This window comes from Pelmatolapia mariae, linkage group LG6 (assembly GCF_036321145.2).
Source record: "Pelmatolapia mariae isolate MD_Pm_ZW linkage group LG6, Pm_UMD_F_2, whole genome shotgun sequence".
Classification (NCBI taxonomy): domain Eukaryota; kingdom Metazoa; phylum Chordata; class Actinopteri; order Cichliformes; family Cichlidae; genus Pelmatolapia; species Pelmatolapia mariae.
Window position 1 is genome coordinate 26,700,004 of NC_086232.1, and position 15,086 is coordinate 26,715,089.

At 40.9% G+C, this 15,086-nt stretch overlaps 1 protein-coding gene across 2 annotated transcripts in view; it reads right to left on the minus strand.

The window, feature by feature from the left end:
* Positions 1–15,086, minus strand: part of grin2bb (glutamate receptor, ionotropic, N-methyl D-aspartate 2B, genome duplicate b) — a 136,391-nt gene that overhangs the window by 87,259 nt on the left and 34,046 nt on the right. The gene's annotated exons all lie outside the window — the stretch shown is intronic.

The window sequence follows — 15,086 nt, forward strand, 5'->3', positions numbered from 1 at the left end:
ATTCCCTCTTCACCTTGGTATCATCAGCCTCAGAGTGAGCATACTCACAGAAAAACTACTGATCTCTCCAAAGGTGCTTTGTGGTAGTGCATCAGCTAAGATTTCACAATCACACTGTTAGCAATAAAGTATCCTGTATCTGCAGTGGTAAAGACTTACATGATGCTTTCTGTGTGCTTGCATTTCACATCCCTTGTACTAAATATAGAACGCAGCCCCCAGGGCTGAGAACCACTGATATTTAATACAGGAGTTATTGTACTGTAGAGTCATTGTATAACTCCGTCACTGTCATCGTTTGGCTGTCTCAGCAACAGTTTGCAGGCCCGGTCCTCTGCAGAGTGACAGTTTGATGGCTCTGCAGCCGGCAACAACCTGAAGCTACCTGAAGCACAGTGTGCACGCTCCACTGTATGTTTTCCATCTGAGGCGAATTAAGCAAAGCGAGGCTTCAAGTGCACACTAACAGCCGATGTTGCTGTAAGCCACAGCAGGAGGCCCGAGTGCAGCGTAGCGTAAGTGTTGAGATTCAGGCCAAAGCTGATTGAGATAAGTGCCAGCAAAGGTGCCACTCACTGGGTGTCACTCTCACCACAGATAAAGACCACTGAGCCGGATGTGTCAGTCTCTCCTACTGGAGAGACTCGCCAGCTGTCACCAACAGATATTACTCGCCGCTCTCCATCACTAGCACGCTCGTAGTCCGTGGCAAACAAACACTCGGCTGGGGAAGATATGCATGTAGCAAACATGTTTCTGCATTCAGACAATGTTGAGAGCACATTTTCATTCTTTAAAAAGAGCATCAGTGTTTCTACTGTGCAAATACACTCAACGTGAGACAGGATTACATGATAGGAAGCTGCTCAGGTGGCGAAGTGAGTGGGCCGGCCATTAATTGAAGGATTGGGGATTTGATTCCAGATTCTCCCTAACCTCACATCCAAGTGTCTCAGAGTAACACATTCAACCTAAAATGACTCCTGAAAGAAGAGATACAATGGGCTTAAGTTGTGTTTTTCCAATCCATGACAACAGCATGGATTGGAAACAACAGTTTGTTGCTATGGACTCCGTCAAAATCCACACTGGATCCTGTGTCTTTGGGGATCTGGTGTAAAGTGCATGCATGTAAAACAATCTCTCAACAGCTTTAGTGCTTCATCATTGATTGCCTAGGACTAGTTTGACTAAAACACCGCTACATGGTCAATTATAGGTTTTTGCAAACCCACAGTTACAGACATACAAGCAGGTTCCACTTAAAAAAAAAAGTTTTCTTTCTGTATTTTGTACTTCTTGTGCTTTCACTCAACTTTTTCTTTTTTTGCTGAAACTGACAAAATGCATCATAATAGGATGACGGTAAATTGCACTTATAGACAGCGTGGAGCAGCACATTGTGGAATTTCGTTGATACGAGAACAAAACTTCAATCCTGCACCAAAATGTCTCTTTCCGCTGCTGCCACGCCGCCGCTCTCTCTTCGCTTATCTCAGTCCCAACAAATGGAGGTTCGCTGATGAATGTAAATGACTGCGCTCCCCTGTTCCATGCAATTAGAACAAACTCAACCTTCCTGCCTGTTTGGGATTAAATACCCACAAGTCAGCCAGCTCTCTCTGTATTTAAGAGACCTTGCTCAGCCTGATGCAAAAGCATGAAAACCACCAGAGTTTTTGTGACAGTTTTTTTTAATCTCTGGCTCTTATCTTTATATCTTTTATCTCTTGTCGACTTTTTTTTTCTTTTTTATCTCTCTGTATTCCCTAATCATAACAAACAGTACCACGATGAAGGTCAGTTTCATGAGCAATGGCATCAGGAGCTTGCACTAATATCCACAGAAAATACAAATTCGACATAGTGTGAGTTTTTGGGGTGTAACAAGGCTTTGGGATCTGAATGGTGTGGAGTTATGTTAGTGTTCTGTATTGTAAAACTACAGGATTATTATGCAAGATGATTTAATGTAGGCAGGCTTTACTCCATGAAAGTCCATGATTACTTGCCATAACTGAGGCATCTGTCAGCATTAATATGTTCAATTCCACAGGCAACAACTTGATGTTCAGATTTGTAACCAACCAGACAGCAGCTGTGATTGGCACACAAACAGAAAACACAGAAAGCAACAGGATGGTCCGTCACTCAATCTGATCACTGCTTTTTTCTTAAAGGTCACGGGAACCAATTCTTTGTCAGTCGGTGATCACAACAAGTTCTCTAAACTTTAGAAACATATATATTTGCTTGTTACTGCCTCCTAAAACAACACATCTGAGCTTTTCCTAATCTGACGTCCCCGTCGACAAAAAGATATCCGAGTGCTTTCCAAGAGAAATGACTCATGCAGTAAAACCAGGTTCTTATTTTTAACCGCACCATGATTTTTAACATTGCCTAAAAATCAACATTTTCACAGTAACAATATAAAAACTATGAGGTATAATGCAATCTAAAAACCCAGTAACCAGTCCCCCAATGCACTGTGGCAGCGTCAAGTTGACTTAAAGTCTGAGCTACTTTATGTCAGTCAGGGGTTTCTTTCTCCTCTGAACTATTTTCAGAAACATGTTTGTATGAACTCATGCACTGAATTTAAAAGATGGGATAGCTTTTAGGTGACACCCTGCTCGGTGTTTATGACATATATCTTTATGACATATTCAACAAGAGCTGGAAGCATTTCTCAGAGACTTTGGCCCATATTGACATGATAACACAGAAGGGCATCCATGATGTGAATCTCCAGCTCCACCACATCCCAAAGGTGCTCTATTGGATTGAAGTCCAGTGACTGTGGAGGTCATTTGAGTGAAGTGAATTCACTGACACCAAGAAACTAGTTTGAGATTAAGCTTTCTAAGATCCTGTAAGAAGCAGAGGATGGGTACACTGTGGTCATAAAAGGGATGGACATGTTCAGTAATAATACTGAGGTGGGCTGTGGTGTTTAAAACAATACTTTTAATGGGCTAAGGAAGGATAAGAAAATATCCCCCAAACAATTAAACCACCACCAACCAAAACTGTTGATACAAGGTAGGGTGGATCTATGCTTTCATGTTGTTTACACCAGGATCTGACCCAACTGGTGTGCTCTCCTGCTGCTCTAGCTGTCTGCTTCAAGGTGCAGAGATGCTCTTCTGCTAACTAGGTTGTAGCGAGTGTTTATTTAAGTTACTGTTTCTTTCCTATCAGCTCAAAATAGTCAAGCGATTCTCCTATGACCTCTGATATCAACTAGGCATTTTCTCCCCGAGAAGTTCCACTCACTGGATATTTTCTCTTTTTTGGACAATTCTCAACCTAGATATGGTTGTGTGAAAAAAATTAAATCTCATAGATCAGTAGTTTCTGAAACACTCAGACCAACCCTTCCGACAATAACAATCATGTCACAATCGAAATGGCTTAACTCCCCTTTCTTCCCCATTCTGATGCTCAGTTTGAACTCCAGGTCAGCTTCACCTGCTGAATTTCAGAAATGCTTAAATTCACGGAGCCATGTGATTGGCTGATAAGATATTTGCAGCAGTACACTTCTACACCTGTAGCTGAACAGGTGCACTTAACAAGTGGCTGGTGAGTGCTAATCAATACTGACATTTAAAAACAAAATAAATGGAGACAGTTTTCCTAAGAAGAAAAAGTCGTGTTGATCAATATGTGTTAACATAACTGGTCTCAAACTGTTTGGTTGGAGAGGCGCTTGAAATATAATATCTGGCTGCTGGTGTCATGAAAGGCTAATCTGATTCCATTTAAATCATATTCCATCTTTAGTTAATAAGATTAGCCGGGTAATTAGGCCTCATATATTGGAATGCTAAAAAGCTGGATAGTTACTGCTGGCAGGGAGAAGCCAAGTGAGGCTCCCAAAGCCTTCTGACAACCTGTTGTAACCGAGTGCAATGCAGAGAAGTCTCCTGTGATCTCGAAAATTACTCATACTGTCCACGCACAGCGGCTGATAAAACGAACTCATTATACAGGAAGAAAGACAAGGAGGGAGAGAAAGAGAAAGCGAGAGGAAAAGGGGGATTTGCAGCTCATTTGAAGGGCACAATTAAAATGTAGAAATTTATCAGGAAAAACTCAGAGTAGTGTGTGCACGGCCTGATATCATAGGACAGTGAGTGTGGGACCACATTCGTAAACAGTCTATGGTATGTTGTTTCAAAGACCCCCGTACAGAAGATGAAGATGAGGAGATGAAACGGGATGAGGAAGCGATGGGATAAAACACTTTAGCCGCACACCGCCTTTTACCTGAACCTCGATGCCCGCGGTCCCTTGTTTGTGTTAGAGAGAAAGTGCTTGAAGCGGTATGAGTAAATCTGTCTCATCCTGGGAGCGCTTTGAAAACAATCTTAGTGGCCCACTGTCAGGAAACAGCGCTGACATTAAATTTTTAGCTCCACAAACTGGCAGCTTGAATGTTTTCTGTTGCTGCTGCTGCATGCAAGCTGTAAGAAAGCAGAACTGTGCTGGCCATAATGAGCCAAGGTAGAATCACTCATGCACGAGTATTCAGCTGGGATTTCAACACATTAGGAGAAGGAATTAGATGCTAAATTACAACTTGGGCTCATTGAAATAAATTATACAGACCATTTTATTTCCCATAAATATGTTTTAAAACAGGAAAAGTGACCACAGCAAAGAAATTACCAGGAGCCCTACTGAGTGAGCCGGCAGAGAAGAAGGGGGGCACGTGGTTAAATTTAAGCAAGTAACACAATGATTTGGTTAGACACTCGACAACCAAACTGTAAACTTTAATTTAAAAAAAAAGAAGCAGTCTGACAGTGCAAACCTCCACCAAGGCAGCTCGCTCCCTGGACAGTATTTACTTCTAAAGGAACAGTATTGTATTTTGTATATATATTCATTTTGTTTTCTTTGTTTTTTTAATGTACTTTAAGAAGTTTGTCGGGCAGTAAAAATGAGATAAGAGTAGCATGACAGAAGTTTTCTCCGACTACACAAACATTATGTAGGAGTGGGTAATGGATAATAGGTATCGATTTGTAAATAAGTGGACATGAATAGCTTGAGCTGATTATATAATATTATACAATAGTGTATTTTTAACTAACTAGGCAGCTCATAGTCTTCCTCTTTACAACACGTTATTTAAAGATATAACACATTTTGGGAAGAAAGACAGATGTGAAATTTAAAGGTCAGAGGTCAAATGTGACATTATATTTTAAATCTTTATACCAGTACTTTCTATATGTTGACACACCGCATTTGTAAGAATCACAGTCTCTACAATTTGTGTCTATTTTCAATATGTCATTAAGTTGACCTTGAAGACTGTGTAAGCCAAATTTTAGTGGATTGTTAACATGACTCGACTCTACATTCCTACAAAGTTTTTATCAGGATTTATTCAAAACTTGACACGCATGCATGCAAATGCTACCAAAAACATAACCTCCGAGGCAGAGGTAATAGTTTACTTTAAATGTCTGCAAACTAATACTAGAAAATAATGGTTACGGTTTTTTTTTTGTTTTTGTTTTTTTGAGTAGTAGCTTACAGTTGATGATAAGTTAGAATAATATCTTTAATAAGAATGAGCAGTAATTATTTTAGTAGCACAACGAGCATAAAAGTCCAGGCCTGAGATCTACCAGTCGTGCTAAATCAATAATTTACTTAAATAGAACCCGTCTGACAAAGTAAAGTAGGCTAAAAGAGCTCAACAAGCAACACAGCATGCCGCATTCGAAAGAAACTCAAGAACAGCTGAGAAACAAAGTCATCAACAAGTCATTTCTAAGGCTCTGGAAATCCAGTCAACCATGGTGAGAGCCGCAAACGGAGAAAACTTTGAACAGTTGCAAAACCTTCCCAGCAGTGGGAAGGTTTACCAAAATTACTCCAAGAGTGCATCGATGACTCATTCAGCAGGTCACAAAAGAATCCAGAACAACATTTAATAACTGCAGGCCTCACTTGCGTCAGTTGACGTCAGGGTTCATGGTTCAACAGTATGAAAGGGATTGGGCAAAAATGGCATCCATGGGAGAGTTTCAAGGAAAAAAAACACTGCTGACCAAAAAGAAACACAGGACTTGTCTCACATTTGCTAAAAAAAATCTTGATGACCCCCAAAATTTGGGGGAAAATATTCTGTGGACTGAAGAGACAAACGTTGAACCTTTTGAGAGGTTTAAGTCCCGTTACATGTGGCATAAAACTAACACAGCACTTCATAAAAAATGCAATATAGCATCAGTTGAATATGGTGATGGTAGTGTTATGGTCTGAGGCTGCTTTGCTTCTTCAGGACATGGAGAACTAGCCATATTTGATGGAACCATGAATTCTGCCGTCTACCAGAAAATCCTGAATGAAAATGTCCGGCCATCAGTTCATGCCCTGAAGCTCAAGCAGATGTCAGGTTATGCAGCAGGACAATGATCAGAAACACACCAGGAAGTCAACCTCTGGAAGTGGTCTAGTCACAGTCCTGACTTAAATCTGACTGAGATGTTCTGGCATAACCTTAAACAGGCTTTTCATGCTCAAAAATCCTCTGATGTGATTCAGTTAAATCAAAGAAGAGTGGGCAATAATTTCTCCACGGTGATGTGAAAGACTTGCTCCCAGTTATCACAAATGTGAGATTGGAGTTCTTGCTGCCAAAGGGGGCAGAACAAGTTATTATGTTTAGGCCACAATTCCTCACAGCAGTATATATCGGACTACTAAATATACCTCAGTTTGGCTGATCTATAATAATAATAAAATAATCTCTGTTCTCCTTTTCTGGGTTCCTCTCCACTTATTCAAATTAGTGAGTCTTTGTCAAGTTAGTTTCTTTCATGCAAACTACGGTTGACTGTGGCTATTTCCTTGTCACCAAAGCAATTTCAAGGAGGTTCTTCATGTAAAACCCTCTTCAGACTGATTTCAACTGCTGACAGCCAGCAACCTCAGGGAACCACTCACTAACCTGTCAGGGAATCTACAGTTTTCCCTTATGACCCAAGACTGCCAGGAGTCACTGACCAATTTCTAGGCCTTTGTGACTGAGGCCTTAGTCTCTTCATGAGTCAGCATGGACTGAATCCGCTCTGCAACTACTGGATGATGCAGAAAATTCTGACTGCAGACAATGACTCTGGTAAGCTGCTCAGCAATTCATGAATAATGACTGATAAATGAGTGGTAGCACAAGACCTTTGCACTATATTGTATTTGTCCTATGTTAGGCAATGCTGTGATATATGTGTGTAGCCCCTCAAACTACATATCATCCTTAAAGGAGTACAGTATCAACTTCGACATCTGATCTATTACTTTGCTGTCAGACTCTTGATGGATAACAAAAATTAAATTGATGCGACAGATAAATGGGTGATGTCGTGTAAGTTGCAGTCTATGTAACCTCCAGTGAGAAGGTGGATTTTTTTTTTCGTATTTCATGAGGTATGATTTTCAAATTTTTAGGTTTCCCACTTTTATTCTCCACTCCGCAGTTGTTTTTTAAGGATGAGCAGAGAGATTCTCCAAAATCTCCAGTTTTTACTCACTGAAATATTGCAGTGAGTGGTGTAAACGGATTACATGTGCAAAGATTTCACTTTGTTAATATAATACTGTTTTTCTTCTTTTTAGAATTGATCTAAATATTGTTGGCATAATCGGGCTTGTGCTGGCATTGTGGGGAAAATATCTAAAGTAAGTTGTCAGTGAACATTTTTCAACTTATCTGATATGTTCATTAAATTTTTTGCCTCATTTGGACCAAAAACACGTGCGTCAGACCGTGTCCCATTTTACATGCAAACTGTAGGAGACAGGTCTGAAAATTGAGCTGCAGCTGCGGGCTTTTAAAAACCAAATCACTAAACTCACCCTGAAAAAACTACCTGGACGTCATCACAGATTTAATTAACTCCCTTCCATTTGCGATTCACTATGAAAGACCAGCTTCAGGCTTTGTTGTTTCACGACACCTCAGATTAGACTGGGCTGCCTTGATTTTTAGCTTTGAGATTCAGGCACTCATGTCCTCATACAGTACCTAAATTCAGCTGTCGAAGGCCAGAAGAACGACTGTCAAGCAGGATTATTTCAAGGCAGATTTATTCCCTATCACAGCCTCCATCTGTTAGACTGGTAAAGGGTTAAACGTACAGCTAGGCTAGGAAAATAGGGACATCAATCAAATGCAGACTGCCACGGTATCTCACGAAGACAAAGTGAGCGAGAGAGAAAAGTATGTTTAAAGCTCTAATAGGATGGGATTCGTTTTACAGAGAGAGAATGGATAGAGTAATCATTACTGAAGCGTGCCTGTTGTTTTAGCCCCATCCAAATCCAGTCACTTCTTTTCTTCACTGTGCAAGCCTACAAAGTAACCCTAACATGCCCAAATAAAAACAATCCAAAAAAAGGTAATGCCACAGATAAAATCTGAATTGGGGCCAGCGGCTCCGACTGACAAGAAAAGTCTTGTTCAGACTTTTCTTTGCTCTTGTAAACCAGCTGTATCACTGCAGTACAAGTGCATCAGCATCAATTGTGGAAGTTACATCAGACATATGGAGCATTTTTGTTGCGGTGACACTACACAAATGGGGCCGACACTCCCGCCTGTGTCATTTGTGAGACTGATTGCAGACATCTCCTGCACAAATTGGCTTTCCACGTTACAGATGCCCTGTGTTAATGATTATATTCTGCACATTTTTCTGGAAATGAGTAAATGAAGAAATAGGATTTAAAAATGAAAGTGACAGAAACAGGAAAGCTGAAGAGCTATAAGTGATAATAGGTATACATGCAGTTTGTTATTGTAGTTTGCGCCTTAATTCTCTTGCCTTTCTGGATTTGAACTAATTGCAAAAGGGGGCATTACGGTGGTAGCCCATTATCCCCTCACGTACAACTAGCAAGCATAATGGGATACCTGGTGCACGCAGGATGAAAGGACAGCACCCATAAAACCACAAACTGGGAATGAGAACAATCGCATGAGGAAACAGAGTGCACCCTTGGCTCAAAAAATCATCAGCTGCAACAGATTGGCAAGGACACGCATCACTGTACAGCTAGCAGTTGGCCTTACTAATGTCAGACAAAGTGGCCAAACAAGTCCGGAAGATAATTTACTTCTCCGATCATGTCTGCCTTACAAGAAGTCCACACATGCTTCTCTGAAAAGAATGCCTATTTTAAGATAGAGAGGGTGTATAATTGCAGTAATCAATCAGGGAGCGGTGAATCAGTTTTCAATGGCAGAGAGAGCTAGGTCTGCATAGAAAATGAGTTTTTTGTTTTTTTATCCTGAGGAGATACAAAAGCAGCTTGTTCTTCTTATACAAAGAATTTTACATTTCTTTCAAATGGACAAACCATGAAGCCACAGCACAGCAGCCCATTCATCCATGCACTGTATTACTGCCCACCTGACAGACAGTTTTTCACCCAAGAGAGGCTGACGTTAAACAAGCAAGAAGTGCAAGCTGCAAGGCCCCTGTATGGGTTTAAAAAAAACACAGTAAGAAGTATTGAATAGAACAACAAAAGACTGGGCAAAAAAAAAATCACCTTTAAGACGAGCAGACCATTTATGAGAAATAGTATCTGGATGCTGTATGCCTCTAGGTACCTTGTTTGTGGTGCAGACAACTGCTGTAATCTCCCCAAACACAGGCAAAGAGGCTATTATCATTGAACACCAGCATGCTCGACGTATCCACATGCATGCACAGACACACAGCTTAAGTCCCAACAATAGATCTGAAAGACCTCATTAGTCTCCAGAGCCACAGTTGAGTGCGGGCCAGGACCAACTCTGTCGCCCTATTATGCCAATACCAACACATGGCACACACTGAATTAATGGCTAAATGGAAGCGTGCAAATGGTTTGGTGCATAATGGGCCTACCTGCAACTGTCACAGTTTCATTACAATGAAGTACTGGAAAGGGAAATAAAGCCAAGGACTCTGCAAAGTATGAGATCGGTTTATTATTTGCTCGCATCATCTCAACGTAGACTGTAATGCATGTGGAGGAGTCTCGTTTAAAAGACTGAATGCGATAAAGAGGACAAGCATGTCTAGTGCTGTTTTCACCAGTTTCTGAGAAATCGAGTGGCTTGCTCTAAAGTTTGAAATAAATTAAAGGCTTCAGCAGGAACAACAGATTAGACATCTACTGGCTGAGAGGGAATTGACTGGTTACAGTACCTGATGAGGACTAAGTTACTGATGCAGGAAAACCTCTCCGTGTTATGGTCCTGGGTCTTGAGCCAGCATTTTGTGTTTTTGGATTTCTAAGTTGCGTTGATTATCGCTTATCTTCAGTTTGATTCTTAGTTTGTTTATTCAGTTTTCAGCTTTGTGCTTTTGTTCCAGTTACTGTTTATGACATTTACCCTGCCTCCCTCGTGTCCATTGTGCATAGTTAAGTCTCTGTCACTGATGTTCTCTTGTTTAGCTCTTCCTGCGTCATAGTTTGGAGTTTTCTAGTTTCGTGTATCTTTATATAGTTCTGTATTCTGTATTGTTGACATTCAGGCTTTCTGTTATGATGTTGTAGCTCTGTTCCATGATCTGTGCCTTAAGTTAATGGGAGGTTGTTCATCCCCTTCTGTATCTCCATTCTGTTCCCTTGTGTCTTTTAGTCTTGGTTTCTGTGTTTGTTACTTCCTGTTTTATTTTGATAGTCTCCTGTCTTGTATGCATTATGTTCATTTATGCTTCCCGTGTTGCTTTAAGCCCCTTTTCCATTAGTACCTACTCGGATCGACTCACCACAGCTCAACTCGGATCGACTGGTTTTTCATTCGAACGAGTACCACCTAATGTGCGTGGTTGTTGTTATAGCAACACGTCCAAGCGCCTGTGACGTAATTAGTATATGAGACCAATGCTAAAAATTCGAGGCAACGATATACCTGCTGCTTGGTCTGTGACTTTTCGGTCCAACGCGTTGTTTTTTGTAGCCATTTCCCTCGTTGCTGGGTTTCAAAAATGGTGGTTTTAATTTCTGTGAACGAGATGCTCTCATACCTCATCAAGTGACGCCACTGACCAGTCAATCGGTCGAACGCTGTCTGACAATCTCGCATTTTAGTACTTGCTCGGATCACTTGGAACACCAGCTAAGCAGGTACTATGACCTGATGGAAAACCCTGAAAACTGTGGCAAGTTGATCGGAGTAGGTACTAATTGTTTCTACTAGTACATAATTCATTATTTCTAACAGCAATAAAACTGTCTCTTTTAGTTAACCCTTTATTGACCATGGGCCCACCGGCGGGCCCATTTTACAGGTAAATTTGAAGGGCCGGTCAATAAAGGGTTAATCTCTTGTCTCCTATAGTTGGGTCCTACTCTTCCTGCCACACAGCAAACCTGACATCCTGTTTGATTTTTGATACTCTCTTGTGTCATGTACATTGTATTTAGTTTTGCTTCCAATTCCAAGTTTTCCCGATTAGTTACAGCTGTGTTTCCTGGTGTTTCCATCTCCATAATTACCTTGTATGTGTTTACAACCCTTGTTTCCCCTCATCCTTTTCCTGTACTGTTACTGCTCCTGTCATCTTGTTTCATAGCTCTCTGTGTGTATGTCTAGAGGTCCTGTGATTCCTTATGGACCAGGTTTCCTTCTTTAATACAGGTTTTTTTCATTTGACACCAACCTGTGAGTCTGCATTTGGGGTCCTCCATCACTAAACCTGACATCCAGTTGCTTTTCTGCAGACATAATTACACAAACATGCAAACACATGTTTCTGCAACTTGTTGTGTTTCTAGTTTGGTCTCTTCAACTTCCTGTATCTATTGCCAGCTGCTTTAAACTAAGTCAGAGCTCTTAACAGTTCACACATGTGAACTGTTAAGAGCTCCTTTTTTGAACGAGCAGCAAAGTCAGTACAAGAAGAGGGGGGGGGGGTTGCCGAGGTGTTTCGATTTCACTCACATTTGTTTAGATTTACCTCACTGACTAGCTGATTAGGTTTAGGAGAAGGTCAGGGTTTGGTTTAAAAAAACGCTTGTTCACAGAAATAAATGCACACTGTGATGGTGAAGGTCACCAGTCTGTTGTGCCAAGTTGGGAGAGACACTGGGCCATTAAAAGCTGAACTGATTGGGTTTTCATCGCCATGCCTTGCCACAAGTGTATAAAATCATGCACCAAGCCGTATATCCTGCATTTATAAACATTTATGAAAGAACGGCGTCGGTTTAGAGAGGTCACTGGTTTGGTAGTTGGATGGCACCACTTCAACAAATCAGTCTCTAAAATCTATTTCTTCTTAGATAATCCACAATCAACTATCAGTAAAATAAAGTTAAAGAGTGTTGTCGTGGAGTGGTGAGGTGCATAGTACATAAAAGTCACGAGTCCTGTAGGTGTATATATGGGTCCATTACTTTTGCCATATATGTAAGGTTTTCCAGGCTGGTCCTCTCCTCAAACTATAAAACCTCAGGTCAGAGTGGTGCTCCTTGAATTTTTATGTTAAGGAACTGACCAAAATCTAAAAAAAAACTGATGTGGCAGTAGCATGCCACTGTTAAAGGAGACATTAATTTCAGTGGTTTGGAATATTTACACCACAGTAATCCCAGTTTACTGATGAAAACTTACATCAAGTACAAAATTTATTTACCTCCTGGAGTAGAAATTATTAGAAAACCAAAATGTTCACCCCAGTCTTATGATAACTCATAAAGCTATTTGTTACTGTGGAGGAGTGACAACATAATTTTAAACTGATTTCCAAGAGAGGCTTTTTACTATTTCTTCCTCCCAGCTTCCTGTCGTCTTTCCAGTGACTCAGGTGGTAGAGTGGTATAAATACCAATCGGGCTGATCCCTGATTCTCCGGCCACATGCCCAATAATCTTTGAGCAAGATACCGAACCCAGTTACATCCATGAGTGCGAGTTTGTGTGTGTGACTGTTAGAAAAATAAAAAGGATGATTGTGTGTGTGACTGGGTCAATGAGACCTGCAGTAGAAAGTGCTTTGAGTGCTGAATTGAGTAGAAAGGCGCTATATAAGTACCATTCCATTTATACCCATGAAGGATAAAACCCCAAAAATATATCTTTATAAAACTGCTTCAAGCATGATTTTGCACTTGCATTCCTGAGATTATTCCCTGAAGGAACTCATCACACAGGTAAACTGGAAGATAAAATATTTTCCACAAGCTTCAACTAAACATAACCACAAAGTTTTGGCTTCTTGCTCTCAGCCAATTCTTTTTTGTCTGCCTAAACTTAACTAACCACTGAATGAAAACAAAATTTAAGTATAAAACTCAAAGCTGAAGATCTTGTGACTTTTGCCACCACATCCAACAACACGTACTGCTCAAGGCTGACCTTGCTGCTCTTTCAAAGACTGCAACCGCAACAAATTTGGTCTACGAGCACAATTCAGTAATTTATTTTACACTAGTTTGCACAGTGTCACAGCTGTTGTTTGCGTGAATCTACACAGATTAAATGAATCTAAATCAGAAAAACGGGGCAATTTTTAACGGTTTGTGTGACTGCAGAGTTAAAAATAAAATCCAGCCACTTTAAAATTAGAACTTACACCACTGAAAGGCAAATCACTTTTCCTCTTAGTCTCGCTGGCCTGTTTTGGATCCTCTCTGCATTTTTAACCTTGTTTTTTTAGCGTTAATCTTTTCATCTTTCAATTCAAAACCTCACCCACCACCACACCCTTAGCAGCCGTGACCTTTTCTCTTTCAGCTCTGCTTTTGTCAGACTCAGAAATAATCATTGCTTTCCTCTATCTCACACTAACTGCTTTTATACAGTACGTAGAGGGAAATGTATAAGCAAGTGGTTGCCATGCCAACCGTATCCACTGCATTCACCCCCTCGTGTGTGTGTGACTGACAACAAGCAGAAGAAGAATAAAGGTTTAAGGAGAACGAGCCAAGTGAGCGGTAATCACTGAGAATGAGAAACTACTGAGATTTCCTGAAAGACTGTGTTCAGCATCAAATGCATTAACCCACACAACCACGCACGCACACACACATTTCTCTCTCATGCGTCGCATTTCCTCAGCAGTGCTTTTACATGACTCTTACACTCTTATCAATCCTTTCGCCCCTGTCACTCTCAGCCTGTGGCCTCTGTCTCCCTGTCAGCTGCAAAATGCGATAATTATATGTTAAGCAAACTCCTCTTCCTCCTTCACACCCACACACGTTGTGTTATGTCATAACCTTCAACCCCCCCCCCCCTTGTTTATTCTGTTCGCTCTGTCTTCATCTCTTCAGTATCATCTCTTCATTGTATTCTTTCTCTACACAACGTCCATGCAACTGTCTTTTAGAGAAGCAGGGAAGAAAAGGCTGCGTAGGCTCTGAGTGTTTCTCACTGGAGGGAGCTCCTTCTTGCAAGGACATTAAAGCAGCTCTCTTTGATTTGGAGCATTCATTTGATTCTTTGTTTACTCAAATTGAGAGGTATCCTTGATTGAAAATGTTCTTCGAAGCAACAAGTCAAGGCACAAGATGCGATTTCCAGATTATATTAAACTCAATTGCTGTTTTGGGGGGTTTTATGATCCATAATAAACATATTTGAGTTCAAGCAGGCACAAATTCAAGCCACAACAGCCATAACAGGCCGATTTCAGTTCAGCTCAAGCTCAATCAATACCCAATTCTAATGGATTGCTATTTAAGTTGTGGTATTTTAAGTCACTTTAGCCTGCCTACAGTTGATGCATATCTGCAAGCTACTATGCAGCCCACCTCCACTCCAGCTTCTTGTTTTCATGCTGTGTCTAACTTAATATCTGCTGTTGTTTTTGATGTCTGCTGTGTTCTGTGCTGAGTCTTGCTGCTATTCGTCCTCTTCTTCATTCTAATCAGCCACTCACGTGGCAGCGAACCCTGGCCTAACCGAGCTGCTGAAGCTCAACCTGAGCATCAGAATAGAGTGATTTAAGTGAATCTGGATGTCGCAAGGTTGTTGGTGCCAGGCGGGCTAGTCTGTGTATTTTAGAAGCTGCTGATCTACAAACTGTTTTTAACAGTAATTCAAAAACACCCTCACTACAA